This window comes from Mesoplodon mirus (genome assembly GCF_964341445.2).
Source record: "Mesoplodon mirus genome assembly, contig: HAP1_SCAFFOLD_1342, whole genome shotgun sequence".
In the NCBI taxonomy this organism is placed as follows: Eukaryota; Metazoa; Chordata; class Mammalia; order Artiodactyla; family Ziphiidae; genus Mesoplodon; species Mesoplodon mirus.
The window spans coordinates 88,208-101,978 of record NW_028294765.1 but is presented as its reverse complement, the minus strand read 5'-3'; the positions used below and the strand labels follow the sequence as shown (position 1 = coordinate 101,978).

The window sequence follows — 13,771 nt, the reverse complement described above, 5'->3', positions numbered from 1 at the left end:
TCTGTACTACCTTCCTCCTAATCATGACGGTCTTGTACGCTATACATAGTCTTCTTCACTGATAGGGAATTTAGAAAATACAGGAAGCCATGGGTTTAATAGCTGAAAGTGGAATTAATGTGTTCTTTTTCCCAGGTAAAATATCATAAGACTCCTTAGGCCAAAGTTGTAAAATGAAATCGCAACTTTCCTGGAATCATTTTGCAAACGTGAATGCCCACATAAAGTACACTAGGACTTGAATCCAAGGAATAACACATTTTTAGAGCCTCCAAATGTATAAACTTAGTACAATTCTGCATTACTTCTTAAGGCAACTGAAGAAAATAATTTTGTGATCAAATAAATATTGATTTTATTAACAGTTATTTTAAAAGTTTACAAAACTTATAAAAAATGTTAAGGCTCTATCAGCCTCATCAGTTGTTATTTCTTTTCTAGAATCTTGGATAAAGGAACAGTCGTTTGAGGGGAAACATGGTATAAAATGGGAAGATAATCTAACAGTAAAGATAGTTATATCTCTTCCTGTGTGATGAACTACTCCTAAGCTTGGTGGTTTAAAACAGCAGGCACTTTATCTCCTCACAATTTGTGAATCAGCGGAATGGGCTGGGATCTCCTGGGTGGATCTATCTTGCTTTCACCTGAGGTGACTACTGAGGCTGCCATCATCTGGTTGCTGGACTGGGGCTGGTTGCTTTCACATGTCTGGCCATTGGTGCTGGCTGTGGCCTGTGCCTAGTCTCCACTAGGTTAGCCAGGCTTCCTAACATGTCAGGTTTCCATGAGGACAAGCCCTAAAGCACGAGTACTCTCCAAGTTTCAGCTCTTGATATGCCATTGGGCCAAAGCAAGTCACGTGACCAAGCCCAGGTCAAGGTGGAACAAAACTACACAGGGTGAGAAAACGGGGGGAGGGGCATTTGCACTGGGGGTCAGTAGTCTAACAAACTGCTGCAATAACTATATAAAGAAAAACACCCTGGAGGACAACTGGTAAAAAATAAATGTGTGCGGGGTGGGGTGGGATTTGGCATAGGGGGGCAAAGGCAGTAAACAGGGGCTACCAAAATCTGAAGATTCTGGAATTTTTGGAAAATCCACTGGGATTAAAGGAGTTACACAACCATGTTCTGACACCAGAAGAAAGGCGCCAGTTGAGCATCAGGGAAGTCTAGCGCTCTTCCTCCATCGCATCAATTTTCACGTTTCTTTGACTCAGCATATTTGTAGAATGAATCATGACTTTCTATATTAATTCAGTTTTTCAAAGAAATAGTGACCTCGCTTCTATCTGCTGTGCCACAAAAATGCCGTAGAAAAAAATTCCTTCTGTTAAGTCGCTCACTAGGTGAAACTGTATGTTTAACCTAGTACCAAAGAGGTATTAAGAATCGCCACAGCCGAGCCGGCCCTCCGCATCACGCACCCTATAGCAGCCAGTGGGTGAGCCGGGAGTCGAGGAGGTCACCGTGAGAAGGAGGGGCGCGGGCAGCGTGGCAGCCTCCTTCCGTCTCCGTGGAGCCACCTCCGGCCTCCGGTACAGGGAGTCGTCTGCAGCAGCCAGTGGTGGCCAGCCTTGCAGCGCTGTGTTCTAGGTCAGTAGCTTCCAAGACTCCAGTTGGATTCATTGGAGTAGGCAACGTGGGGAGTCCAGTGGCAAAAGAGCTCATGAAACATGGCTAGCCACTCACCGTTGTTGATGTGTTCCCTGATTCATGCAAAGAGCTTCTAGATGCAGATGAACCCTGTAGTGTCTTCTGCAGGGGATGTAGCCGAAAAAGGTGACAGAATTATTACAATGCATCAATGCACTAGAAGCTTATTGTGGAGCAAATGGAATTCAAAAAAAAAGTGAAGAAAGACTCACCATTAATAGATTCCAGTACTGTTGATCCTATGGTTTTCGGAGAATTGGCCAAAGAAGTTGAGAAAATGGGAGCGGTTTTCACGGATGCCCCTGTTTCTGGTAGTGTGGGAATGGCTCGATCTGGCAACCTCACACTTAGGATGGGAGGAGTTGAGCTGCTGTGGTGCATGGGCTCCCATGTGGTGCATCGTGGAGCTGTTGGGACTGGCCAGGCTTCGAAGATCTGCACAAACTTGCTGTTAGCTATTAGTAGGATTGGAACTGCTGAAGCTATGAATCTGGGACTCAGGTTAGGGCTTGACCCAAAACTCTTGGCTAAAATCCTAAATACGAGCTCAGGACAATGTTGGTCAAGTGACACTTATAATCCTGTACCTGGGGTGATGGATGGAGTTCCCTCGGCTAATTACTATCAGGGCGGATTCGGAGCAACACTATAATGGCTAAGGATCTGGGATTAGCATGAGACTCTGCTACCAGCACGAAGAGCCCAGTCCTTCTGGGCAGTCAAGCCCATCAGATCTGCAGGGATGTTGTGCGTGAAGGGCTACTCAAAAAAAAAGACTTCTCATCCGTGGTCCAGTTTTTGCAAGAGGAGGAGACATTCTGAGTTTGCCCTCTGGCTGTGAACACTGAAACATTGAAACCAAACTGTGTCTTGGAGCCCCTTATGGCTCACTCCACAGGAAAATGGGCTTAATCAAAGGTCAACTGTCTGCTTTTGAGTGTGTAGGTCAGGGGTTCCCAACCCCTTGGCCTTGGACGGGTACCAGTCCACAGCCTCTTAGGAACCGGGCTGCACAGCAGGAGGTGAGTCGCAAGCAAGCCAACTAAGCTTCATCTGCTGCTCCCTATGGCTCACATTACCGCCTGAACCTCACACACCCCGCCCCCCCTCCCTGGAAAAATTTGCTTCCAGGAAACCGGTCCCTGGTTCCAAAAAGTTTAGGCACCTCTGGTCTAGGTCACAGTAGATCCTGGGATTTTTCGCCCATTCTAAACTGCTTATTCTTTTTATCTATTTAGCAAACATATCATCTGTAATTTTTTTTTCTGCAAGCCACTGATGGTAACTGCTAGCTAGCTAGCTGATTGGCCTTTTTCAAAAGTTTGATTCCTGAGCATCTTCAGCTAAAACTCTGCCTACTTCACTCAGGATATTATTTACTCCACTTTACAAATAAAACTAAAATTGTTTTCAACAGGATAAAATCTATCCTCGAGGAAAGAAAAGAAATTGGTGTGAGAAAAGATATTAGAGAAAGGGGAAGTAGAGTGAATTACTACCTGTGTCCCTCAGAAAATTTGTCCTGTTAAATAACCCAGTGGTGATATTCTTGCATTGAGATTACTGGTTTAATTTCTAGGAGTTGTTAAAGCAAGAGAACTCCTTGCTGCATGTTATGTAATTTGGACTCTGTTACATTATCTTGTTGTGCCCCTCTTGTAACAACTTCCCATACTCAGCAAACTTGTTTTTTTCATATTTTTGCTTCCTTGTCCATTTTTACTGCATATTTTTTGACTTCAAAAGAATGACATCTTTAGAACTGTTTCAGAGCCAACGATGATATGTGCTTTAGATAATTATTACACTATGCTAAATATAACCATATTCTTTTGAATTCAAATAAATTTCTATGCTGATATAAAAAGAGAGGCACATTTCATCAATGTTTAAATAGTATCCTTCTTCCTCTAAAACTTAAAATAGGATTCAGTCTGATTCCTAAAGGGTTATTTTCTTCAACAACAAGAGCTGACTTAGGCCATTTCTTGGCAGTGGAATCTGAGCATAGAGGTCCCTGTCTGACTGCCCTTTGTTTCTCACTCACAGTATCCTGGGTGAGTGTAATGGACGGGCGTGCCCTTATGACTTAGCCCACTGCTACTGCTCCTGATGAGGGCTAATGGTGTGGGCCACTTTAACTCCTGCCCAGCAAAGTGCTGACATCTGGGGTTTCCTATCAAGTTTACCAGATATTTCACAGTAATTTCATAATTTACACAACATAAAAACACTGATTTTGAGCTTAGGAAAGCATTTCATTTAAACAGATACAGAACACTACTCTACAAAATGGTTTAAAATTTGTGAGCAATTGCATTAAATAAACTCTAATATAAATTAATCTAATACAAGTAAACTAATAGTTGCAAAGCTACTGGTTGCTTCAGAAGCGGTGGCTACGGATAACTTCAAAGTTGTTTCCTCAGTTCATTAAGAGGAGGAACTATTTGCTGTCAGCTTCTTCTTGGGGAAGCTTAGTTTGATGCTGATTCGCGTTATGAATGTATAGGAACCATTACTGGTTCTTCCTTTCCATATTCAGTGCACCATTATACTTCTATCCTCTTAAGATCTGGATATCTGTTACTGCTACTGTTGGCTGGAGCCTGGGAGGAGGAAAGCTATCAAGAAAAAAGGTCAACAAGTGTTAAAGATTTTTAGCATACCACTGAGACTTTTTATCAACCATAACCATAAGAAATAATAATTAAAATTACTTATAGCCTGGTCAGTGAGACCTTGAGTAAATTGTGGAAGCATCCATGTTTCATAGAGTTTCAGGGGATGGATATTTCCTGTTATTAACTCTATATCCTCTTCAACTGGAACAGAGAGACCTTTCTCTGTTGAAGCAGTTTTGTCTTTTTCCTGGGCATTTTCAGTTTTCTCTTAGGAGAGACTTGTAAAGCTTACATATACAAACTTACACATACACGAATAAAGCAAAGAAGGGATAGAGCAGTCTTGAGAGGACACGGTTTTGTAGCAGGCACACAAGACAGAGCTAATACTCCCTGATTGCATTTGCCTCCCTAGCCCCATCTCCTTTGTGGAAAGCATCAGCATTCTGACTGGTCTCTGCACCCCACTAACTGGACGGAACACTGCATTGGCATTCTTAGGGAGCACTGATGGTCCCTCCGGAAACTGTGGTTAGAGCTTGTGCAGCCAAAGTGCACAGGAAAGAATCAAATATACTTCATATAACATGCTTACTCTGTTTTGCTTAATTAGCACTTATTCCCTGTAAGAGGCTGATTTCTGCTTTGACAGGGAGTAATCGAACTCGGTATTCACGCAAACCATAAAATTAAAGTTAACATACCTCAGCTTTTCATCCTACTGGAAGAAATGTATGAAATCTAAAGTTATTTTTTAATTGCTGCTGTTTAGAACGCCTGAAGCCCATTTGCTGAACTTGTTAAAGAGCAGTGTTAATGAGGGTATTTTTCGTTTCTTTCTTTTCCGACCACAGCATGAATTCTCAGCCCAAAGTGTGCCCTGTTTCCCACAATAGAGACAGGGGAAAAAGTGCGAGTCTCTCACCACAAAGCATGAGACAACTACAAATACTTCTCTCCCAGAGTTAACATTGATGAGAGTCTTTGTGGAAAAGAACTTCCTCTTTTTGCGGGAATACAGTAGAAATGCAAGATGTATTCTCCACAATTTCACTATTGGAAAAATAATTTCATAGTCTCTCTCTCTCTCTCTCCCTCTCTCTCTCTCTCTCTCTTTCTCTCTCTCTCTCTCTCTCTCTCTCTATATATATATATATATATATATATATTTTTTTTTTTTTTTTTGCGGTACGCGGGCCTCTCACTACTGTGGCCTCTCCCGTTGTGGAGCACAGGCTCTGCACACACAGTCTCAGCGGCCCTGGCTCACAGGCCCAGCTGCTCCGTGGCATGTGGGATCTTCCCAGACCGGGGCACGAACCCGTGTCCCCTGCATCAGCAGGCGGACTCTCAACCACTGCGCCACCAGGGAAGCCCCATAGTCCATATTTTTTATTGGTCTTCTTAAAAAGTGTTTAAACACTTAAACACAGTGTTTACAATAAGGAGTAAAAGAGAAGATTTTCAATGTGATATTTCAAGGAGCATTTTGTAAAGGCAGGATCCAGTGCCAACTTTGGAAAATTAACACACACCTATGAGATCAAAGAGTCACCTGCAAAAAATTTTATTATGTTTTTCTTTCATACTAGTTTCCTAAAGGTGCATTGTTACTTCTTGGTAACGTAATAGTCAGAAAATACAGCAAATAGTTTCTCCTCTTAATGGTGGCCATTTGAGGAAGAAGTAGCTCTTACATAAGTGTCTAGTGACCTTATCTCTTTTGATACAATACCTCTTGGTTTCAGAGGCTTGCACAGATTTTCTCTAAATGAATAAACTTAGTAAGATTTTTCTAACTATCAGTCTAAAAGTAGATTTAGAAATCTACTTCTGAAGCAGTTTTGTTAAGTAATTATTGGTCAGTTCTCTTTCTGATTGGTACTTCTTTCTGCAAAAGAAATCCCTGTACTTAGAACAATTAATACCACCATCCCTGGCTCCTTGATTATTACACAGTGATGTTTCTTGAGAAAAAAGCTTACCCTTTTTGGGGGGAAACTTCAGCCCATGAAGTAATACTTCATTAAAACTAGATCTGCTTCTAATGCCAGTGTGATGCAGATCAGTATCCCCTTTCTTTTGACTTTCCAGGCTGTGTGAAGAGAATGGTATGGTTTGGTTTAGGAAGGGTTGTAGCTTAAGAGGATTGCATTATGTTTCTGTGTCACTTTGGGGGATTTTATTTCAATATTATATCCTGTTCTGTAAAAACACCCTAGTCATTCTCTTACTTATTATTAAATAATTAAACGCTGCCCTTTGTTTACTTTCCCCTTCTGATCAGAAGACTCCTCTCCACTCTAGGCCTTGATCTGAGTTCCCATTCATCAGCTTGTAGTAGCTACACTTCTGGTTTCTGAAGTCAGACAGATACGGGTCCCATTTCTGTCTTCATCAGTTATAATTTAGCCTCTGATATATGCATACCAGAGCTGGCAGTGACAAACATTTTGCTTCTCCTTATTTTCCCAGGGTTCTGTGCATTTTAATAGAGGATCACAATATTTGAAGTAGAGCTGGGATGGGGTGGAACGAAAGAGCAGGAAAACATGCTTTTAGGAAGGTCTGATATACAAATCACATGGAGGTAACTGCTTGAGGGAAAACCACCCCTACCTGAGTATTGTCAATAAAGTAGCACAGGGAGGCAAACGAATCAATTGTTCACTAAAAATATTCCTCTTTAGAAGAATAAAATTCACAAGAAAGCCTCATTGCAAATAAAATATATTTGTTTTCCTAAAGGAAGATATTTGGAAAGTCGTAGTAAATACCTCCTTTGACCTTCTGTGTCCCTAGTGTTCTATCTCCACTAAGTTTTATGAACACTACATAGAGGAGGAGGCTGAGTCTCAAAGGCCATAAGTAAGAGATGGATTTCAGAGCCTTTGCAAGGTCCTTTATGCCCCATGACTTCCCATTGCTTGTGCTTTTCATCCAGATAGGTGCTTAGGATACCAGAATGAATACATCTCTTTCGAGAGGCTTTTAACAGACATTAGATACTAAACAAGTACAACACCTAACAAATAGAACAGAATGCTTTATTTAAAGCAGAAACAGAATAAATGCTCACCTAGTATCATTTAAATCCCCATTAAATTATCTTTAGAATCAACATGTTTATATTTGAGGGTATTTTCTTATTTTTTCCTAGTTCCCTTTACTTGCACCTCCTTTCTTTTTCACTTTTCCCAACTGAAATGTTTATGGTTTCAAAAGTAATTACTTCTTGAAGAAAGTTTTCATGTATACTAAGTGCTACCTAATGGAAGCCATAAGCATAGAGTCTGCTAGCATTTAGAGTGGTATAATACATAGCCAGGTTGAATCAAGTGGGAGAGAAGGTTAATCATTCTTTTAAACTGGCAGTGTTGCCAGAGGTGGATTAATATGCTCTTTGAATCTCTTAGGTGCTGTAAGTCTCCTTGATCACAATCACTACGTTAATGGTTGAGGTTTTGAATTAGTGGTGTCTCCTGGGCTCAGCTGGGCCAAGTCCCTTCACCTCTCTGGCCATATTAGGTGATAGTTTTCTCATTTCAATACATGATCTACGTTAGAGGGAGTGTTGACTATACCAGACTTTTAACGTGGGCACCCAGAAAGTGGAAGAATCTCTCTACTGGTGATGAATCATAACTCTTTTCATTGTGAATATAGTCCTTCCCTTAGGTAAGGTAGGAACACCATGAAAAATAGAAAGTTCTCGGGTGTCTGTGGAAGCTGGAGTGCTCTCGACCTGTCAGCTCACTGGCAGAGCAGGCTTCGTCCAGACACTAGAGAACAAAATGTGAAATTGGCACCAGCCAGCCTCTCCATTGCACAGGATATCCCTATTTAAATTTGACAATCGGGATATTTTACAATTTGAAATTCTTGTCATCTGGTTTTCTTTAGTTTTTTCTTTGGGTTGAAAAGACTGAGAAGCTTGTTAAAAAATCTGGAATTCTGATGGTGAGGCTTAACCAGATCTATTGAGTCATCAATCAGCAAACATTGACCAATGCTTACCATTCCCTCAGTTACTATACTAAGGACCCAGACACGTCTCAGATAGTGGCCTTGCTCATTCACAGTATTTACAGTACTTTTTTCTAAATGTAACCAGAGCTCAGGTAAAGACAAGACATTGATTTGAGTCTGAAGTAAACAAAGCTGACTGGTCTGACCCCTTCAGTTTCCAGAATTCTTTTGTTTCAGGTAGTAATTTTCCCAGACCAATAGAACAAAGTCCTATCGTCTATTTATTTAATAATTTATCACAATAGTCCTTGCCCCTTTGACCTCTAGTGAGGAAACTTGCATAAGAAACTGAAATATGCTTAGGTTCTATGGGTAAGTGCAGATAATGATATGAATGAAATTGAAAATGAAAGCAAAGGTAGAAAAGCCAGTTCTGAATAGATGAAGTAAGACAGAGGTATTTGAAAAATCAAGTAGAAAAGATACAATAAGGAATGGAGAGCTTCTGGAAGTTTTCCAATAGGTGAGGGGTTGGTACATCATTTTCTTTTAATAACATGTCTGGCAGTTGTATGCCAGAGAAAGTTATAAGGGGGTTGACTATATGCATGGAAGTCCAGTGAGAACACTGTTTCTGTAGGCCACTGACGGTGTTCTGAGTGTACATTCTATAGTACTAGAAATTAAGTTAGGAAACAAAGGGTAATCTGATGGCATTTTAAATGACATTTCACAAATGATTAGAGCTAAAAGGTGTCTTTTTTCACTCAGCCAACACGTTGAGCACGTCCTATGGGGCAAGCACTGTGCTTATGGGTAAGAGATAAAAGAAAAAAATAAAGGCCAGAGGAACTCAAAAGAGAGTGTGAGAGATGCATAAACAACTCATTACAATCAAATAGGGAGAGGCTATTAAATAAATAGATCATAAAAATGTAACTTTGTAAAACAGAACTTGGAGTCACTAACCCTGCTAATAGGGGATATTAAAGAGGATGCCAACAATGAGGGGGTTTGGAATTAGGTTTTGAATGTCAGTAGGAATGTTCCACGTGGAGAGAAGGTCAGGGGCATACCAGGCAGAAGGAACATCCTGGACTTGAGAACCAACACAATATGTTTAAGTGATTGTAAATGAGATTTTTTTGACTAGAGCGTAGGGTATAAGTTGCCAAATGGTAGAAAATAGAGTATAAAAGTTAGGCTGGAATAAAAGTATAAAGTGTCATAATTCTTATGATGAAAGTTAGGTGTTTTCCTACAAAATGGGTTACTTATAAATATTTTAAAAATAGAGACTGCGGTGTAAGGCTTGAAAAAACACTAAATCAGAGTTGTACAGAGCTCAGGCTTAGTGGTGAAAATTTCTGTATTTTGTTTTCCAGGTTGGATACTGTTACAATTCTTTAACATTTCTTTTTCCTGAGTAAAGGCATCTGGTGAAAATATGGGATCCATTTTATCCTGGGGAAGTTTTGTCTTAACCTTTCTTCTATGTATTTTTCCTATTTAAAATGCTTTTGCAGAATCTAATCATACGAAGTTCGGATACTTGAAGTACCTGCTCATATTCTCTCTTGGACATAATGGGAATAATTGGGAAGTCTTCTCTAATTTTGAGACTACCGTGACTACTCTCTTATGTTGGTTATTCCTGTAGATGAACCAATTTTAGGTTCATCTGAGTGATTAGTTAAACTTACTCCTCACAGATTGATTCAGCAGGTCTGAGAAGATATCTCAGAATATGTATATAGAGAGATAAACAGTAAGAAATTACAGTAAGCACAAAAACAGATAAAGATCATTCATAATTTTTCATAAGATCTTATTTTCTCTCATTTCTCTCTTATTTTTTTCATAACTTTTCTTTAATCATATGAAAAAGAAGGGAATTTACATGGAATAACAAAAGATATGCAAAACTTAAGGAAACACAATTTTCTTAAATTTCTCAAACTTATTTGTATAGGATTCAGAATGCACTTAAAATGATTAAATGACTTAAGCTAAATCTTTTTTATTGCAAACTGTTTTAACCCAATTAACCAAGCAAGAAACTGAGAGTCATTCTTTACTCTTCTCCCCTCCCTTAAACTCTGGAACAATCCCTAGGAGTTGTCATAATTATACTATATATATATATATGTATGTGTGTGTGTGTATATATATATATATATATATATATATATATATATATACACACACACATATATATATACACACATATGTGTGTATATATGTATACACACACACACACACACACACACACACACACATATGTCCATTCTTCTCTATGTCCATTGTCATATCTTTTACATTTCGTACTCGGATGTAACATCCCAGTTCACTTTTTCCCTGACTCCAGTATTATTTCTGTCTTGTTTATTCTCTGCATTGCAACCTAAATTTCACTCAATGGCTTAGAGCTCTTTGATAGCTTCTCTTTAATTTTGGGGAAAAGGCTTCAAGCACTGTGCTCTTGCCTACTAGTCCACCCTCATCTGCTTTCTCTATCCTTACTTAGCATCTCCTTCTTCCATAAGTTTTCAGCAATACTCAGTAGACTTCAGGGTTAGACTTCTCTTACTGCTGAACTTTCTCCAGGTAATGTCATCAATTTGTATCATACTTTACTCATTCAATCCTTGGTTAATGCACTCTCATCATACAAGTTTCCAAATAAACATTGAATCTCTGGCTTTTCATGACTTCCATTAGAGATTAAATTCCCTTTCTACGTGTTCTTATAAAACTTGGCTGTCCAGTTACCTATGAGAGGTATAGTTCTATTTTATAGTTCATTGCCCCTACTACATTGTAAACTGCATGTGAACAATGTCCTTATTTACCAGTGTTGTAGGTACTCAATGAATATTTATTCTGTTAAAAGATTTATTCTGTTAAAAGTTAAGAGACGGTTTATGTTCCATAAATAAGAGAAAATGTAGCTCAGAACCAAGTCGTGGCAAGAGGCTTGAATAAAAGTAGACAATATTGAGAGATAGTAGGAATTTAGGTTAGAGAGTACTTGGTTACTGAATTAATTGTGAAGGTGAGGGATGATTATACAGAGTCCAGAGTTTTATTATTCCTTTAAATTAATTTTTATTAGAGTATAGCTGCTTTACAATGTTGTGGTAGTTTCTGCTGTACAGCAAAGTGAATCAGTTATACCTATACATATATTTCCTCTTTTTAATATTTCTAACCATTTAGGTCACCAGAGAGCATTGAGTAGCGTTCCCTGTGCTGTACCATAGTTTATCATTAGTTATCTATTTTATACATACTGGTGTATATATGTCAATCCAAATCTCCAAATTGATCCCCCCCTTCCCCCCGCCTTGGTATCCATGTGTTTCTTCTCTACATCTGGGTCTCTATTTCTGCTTTGCGAATAAGTTCATCTGTACCATATTTCTAGGTTCCACATATAAGTGATATTATACGGTATTTGTTTTTTTTTGATATTGATCTGCATGAGTTGCTTATATAGTTTACAAATTTATTTATGTTTATATTTTTTGGAGATGAATCCCTTGTCAGTTGCTTCGTTTGCAACTATTTTCTCCCATTCTGAGGGTTGTCAGAGTCCAGAGTCTTCAGTGTTCCCCCAGTATCCAACTTGGACAAGTGTACAAATAGCGGTGGTATAAATGATGTAGAGAGATGAATAGTGGAAGTAAGTATTGAAGGTAAAATTAATCGTTCAGTAACATCACATAATTAATTTTAAGTGTCCATGTTATATTTGGGCAGAGTTGTTCAGTTGGCAATTAGTTAAGTTTGTAAGAGACTCAGGAGAGAGAGATATGTACGTTTTAGGTCAAGATCTGTGATATATATGGTGGCTGGAATCACAAGAGTAGATGAGACCATCTATCAAGGGCAGAAGAGAGCTTCTGAGAAATACACATCTCTTGGCAGAGGGCAAAGTGAGAGTGCCCAGTGAAAGAGATAAGGATGTCCAGAGGCAGGAGGAAGAAGTAGCAGGTTAAGATGCTACTGTTGTTAAGGTGAAAGATTTTTCTGAGATGACAAGTTTGATCAACAAAATCAAATATTGCTGAAAGGTGACGTAATGACCAAACAACATTCACTCAATTTAATCACAAATTAAATGTTGGTGAATGCAATTCCAGTGCAGATAAGTAAGAAGAAAAGAGCAAAATTGTGTGAGTCACGAGGTACATAAAGATAAGAAAATACAGACAATGAGAATAAATACAATTTTTGATAAACTGCACTGTGAAATTAGGAAGAGAGAAAAGGTAACTAGAGAATTACTTGGCATCAAGCAAGAGTAATTTTTAATGGGAGGGGGGCAGCTTTTTAATGGGAGGGGGCCAAAATAAAATCGCTAAAGAGGAAAACCTTAACAATCCCAATGAGGTGGGAAAATGAATGGAAGATACTGAGGAAGTGAGAATAGGTATTGATAAACTATGTCGAAAAGCTATTCTTGGACGTAAAGAGAAAAAGTTAGTTTGGGGTGTTTTTGCTTTATAGTCTGTGTTTTCTCTGTGAAATAAAAGTTTGATGGGAGGTGATGTCACCTCGAGATAGTGCTCATCAAATATCCTATGTGCTTATCTACATTTTTCATCCTCCTTTGTAGTTCAACTGTTTTCCTTTGATTCGTTGTGGCCAGTGGCAAAGAAGCAGAATCAAGTGTATCACTTCTGAGCTGAGGTCATTAGGAGCCAGTGTCCCTCTTGTCTGGTCCTCTGCTATTGTGACATGGGAGGTCAAATAGTCCAGATGACGTGGCTGCAAGATGGATCAGGACCATGTGATCTGTAAGGGCTTTACTCAGTAGAGAAATAACGTACTCGTATTTTCCACTGAGATTCCTGTGTTCAATAGATCTGCCTGTGAGAGCTCAGAGAGCATAGCGAAGGCTGAAATGACAAAGACAGAGGGAGAGATGTTGGTAACAGATGGAAGGCGCCTGGCAGATAATATATTAAATGGTAAGCAAAGCTGCTGGAGTAAGAGAGAGAGTATATAAGAGATGAGAAGAAGGCCAACTGTCTGTAGTATCTAACGCTAAGGAGTGAGGAGAGAAACAACTGAAAAATAAAAATAAAAAGAATGATCAGAAAGAAGCTAGGTGGTATGCCAACAGAAATCATAAGATTGCTATAAAACATAAAGGAAGGTAGTTTGAAAAGAAGCACCATTTAATGGAGTCAGTTGTTTCCCAAAGGCAAAATGCTATGGGAACTGAAAATAAACCATCTGATTGGATGACTAAACTTTTATGAACAGAAATGGAACCATTTCAGGAAAGTCATGGGAGAAGACGCTGTGTTACAGTGGGGAGAGTAATCAATACATTGTGAGGAAAGGTGCCTTCATTTGCAAGAAATGCCAATTAAGAAGTGAAGACAGCATTTAAAGGGAAGGGATAATGTAAGAAAATCAAAAAAAATTTTAAGGAAACTTGAATAATTCGTAGACAAAGAGGGAGGTATTAGTGAAAGACTGAAAATCAGAGAAAGCTATCTTAAG

The 13,771-nt window shown here is 39.1% G+C and overlaps 1 pseudogene across 1 annotated transcript; it reads left to right on the top strand.

Annotated features, from left to right (window-relative positions):
• The first annotated feature begins 1,439 nt into the window (after positions 1-1,439).
• LOC309797986 (3-hydroxyisobutyrate dehydrogenase, mitochondrial-like) lies at positions 1,440-5,492 on the top strand (annotated as a pseudogene). The gene has a single exon. The product of its transcript is annotated as a 3-hydroxyisobutyrate dehydrogenase, mitochondrial-like (transcript).
• Positions 5,493-13,771: the final 8,279 nt, after the last annotated feature.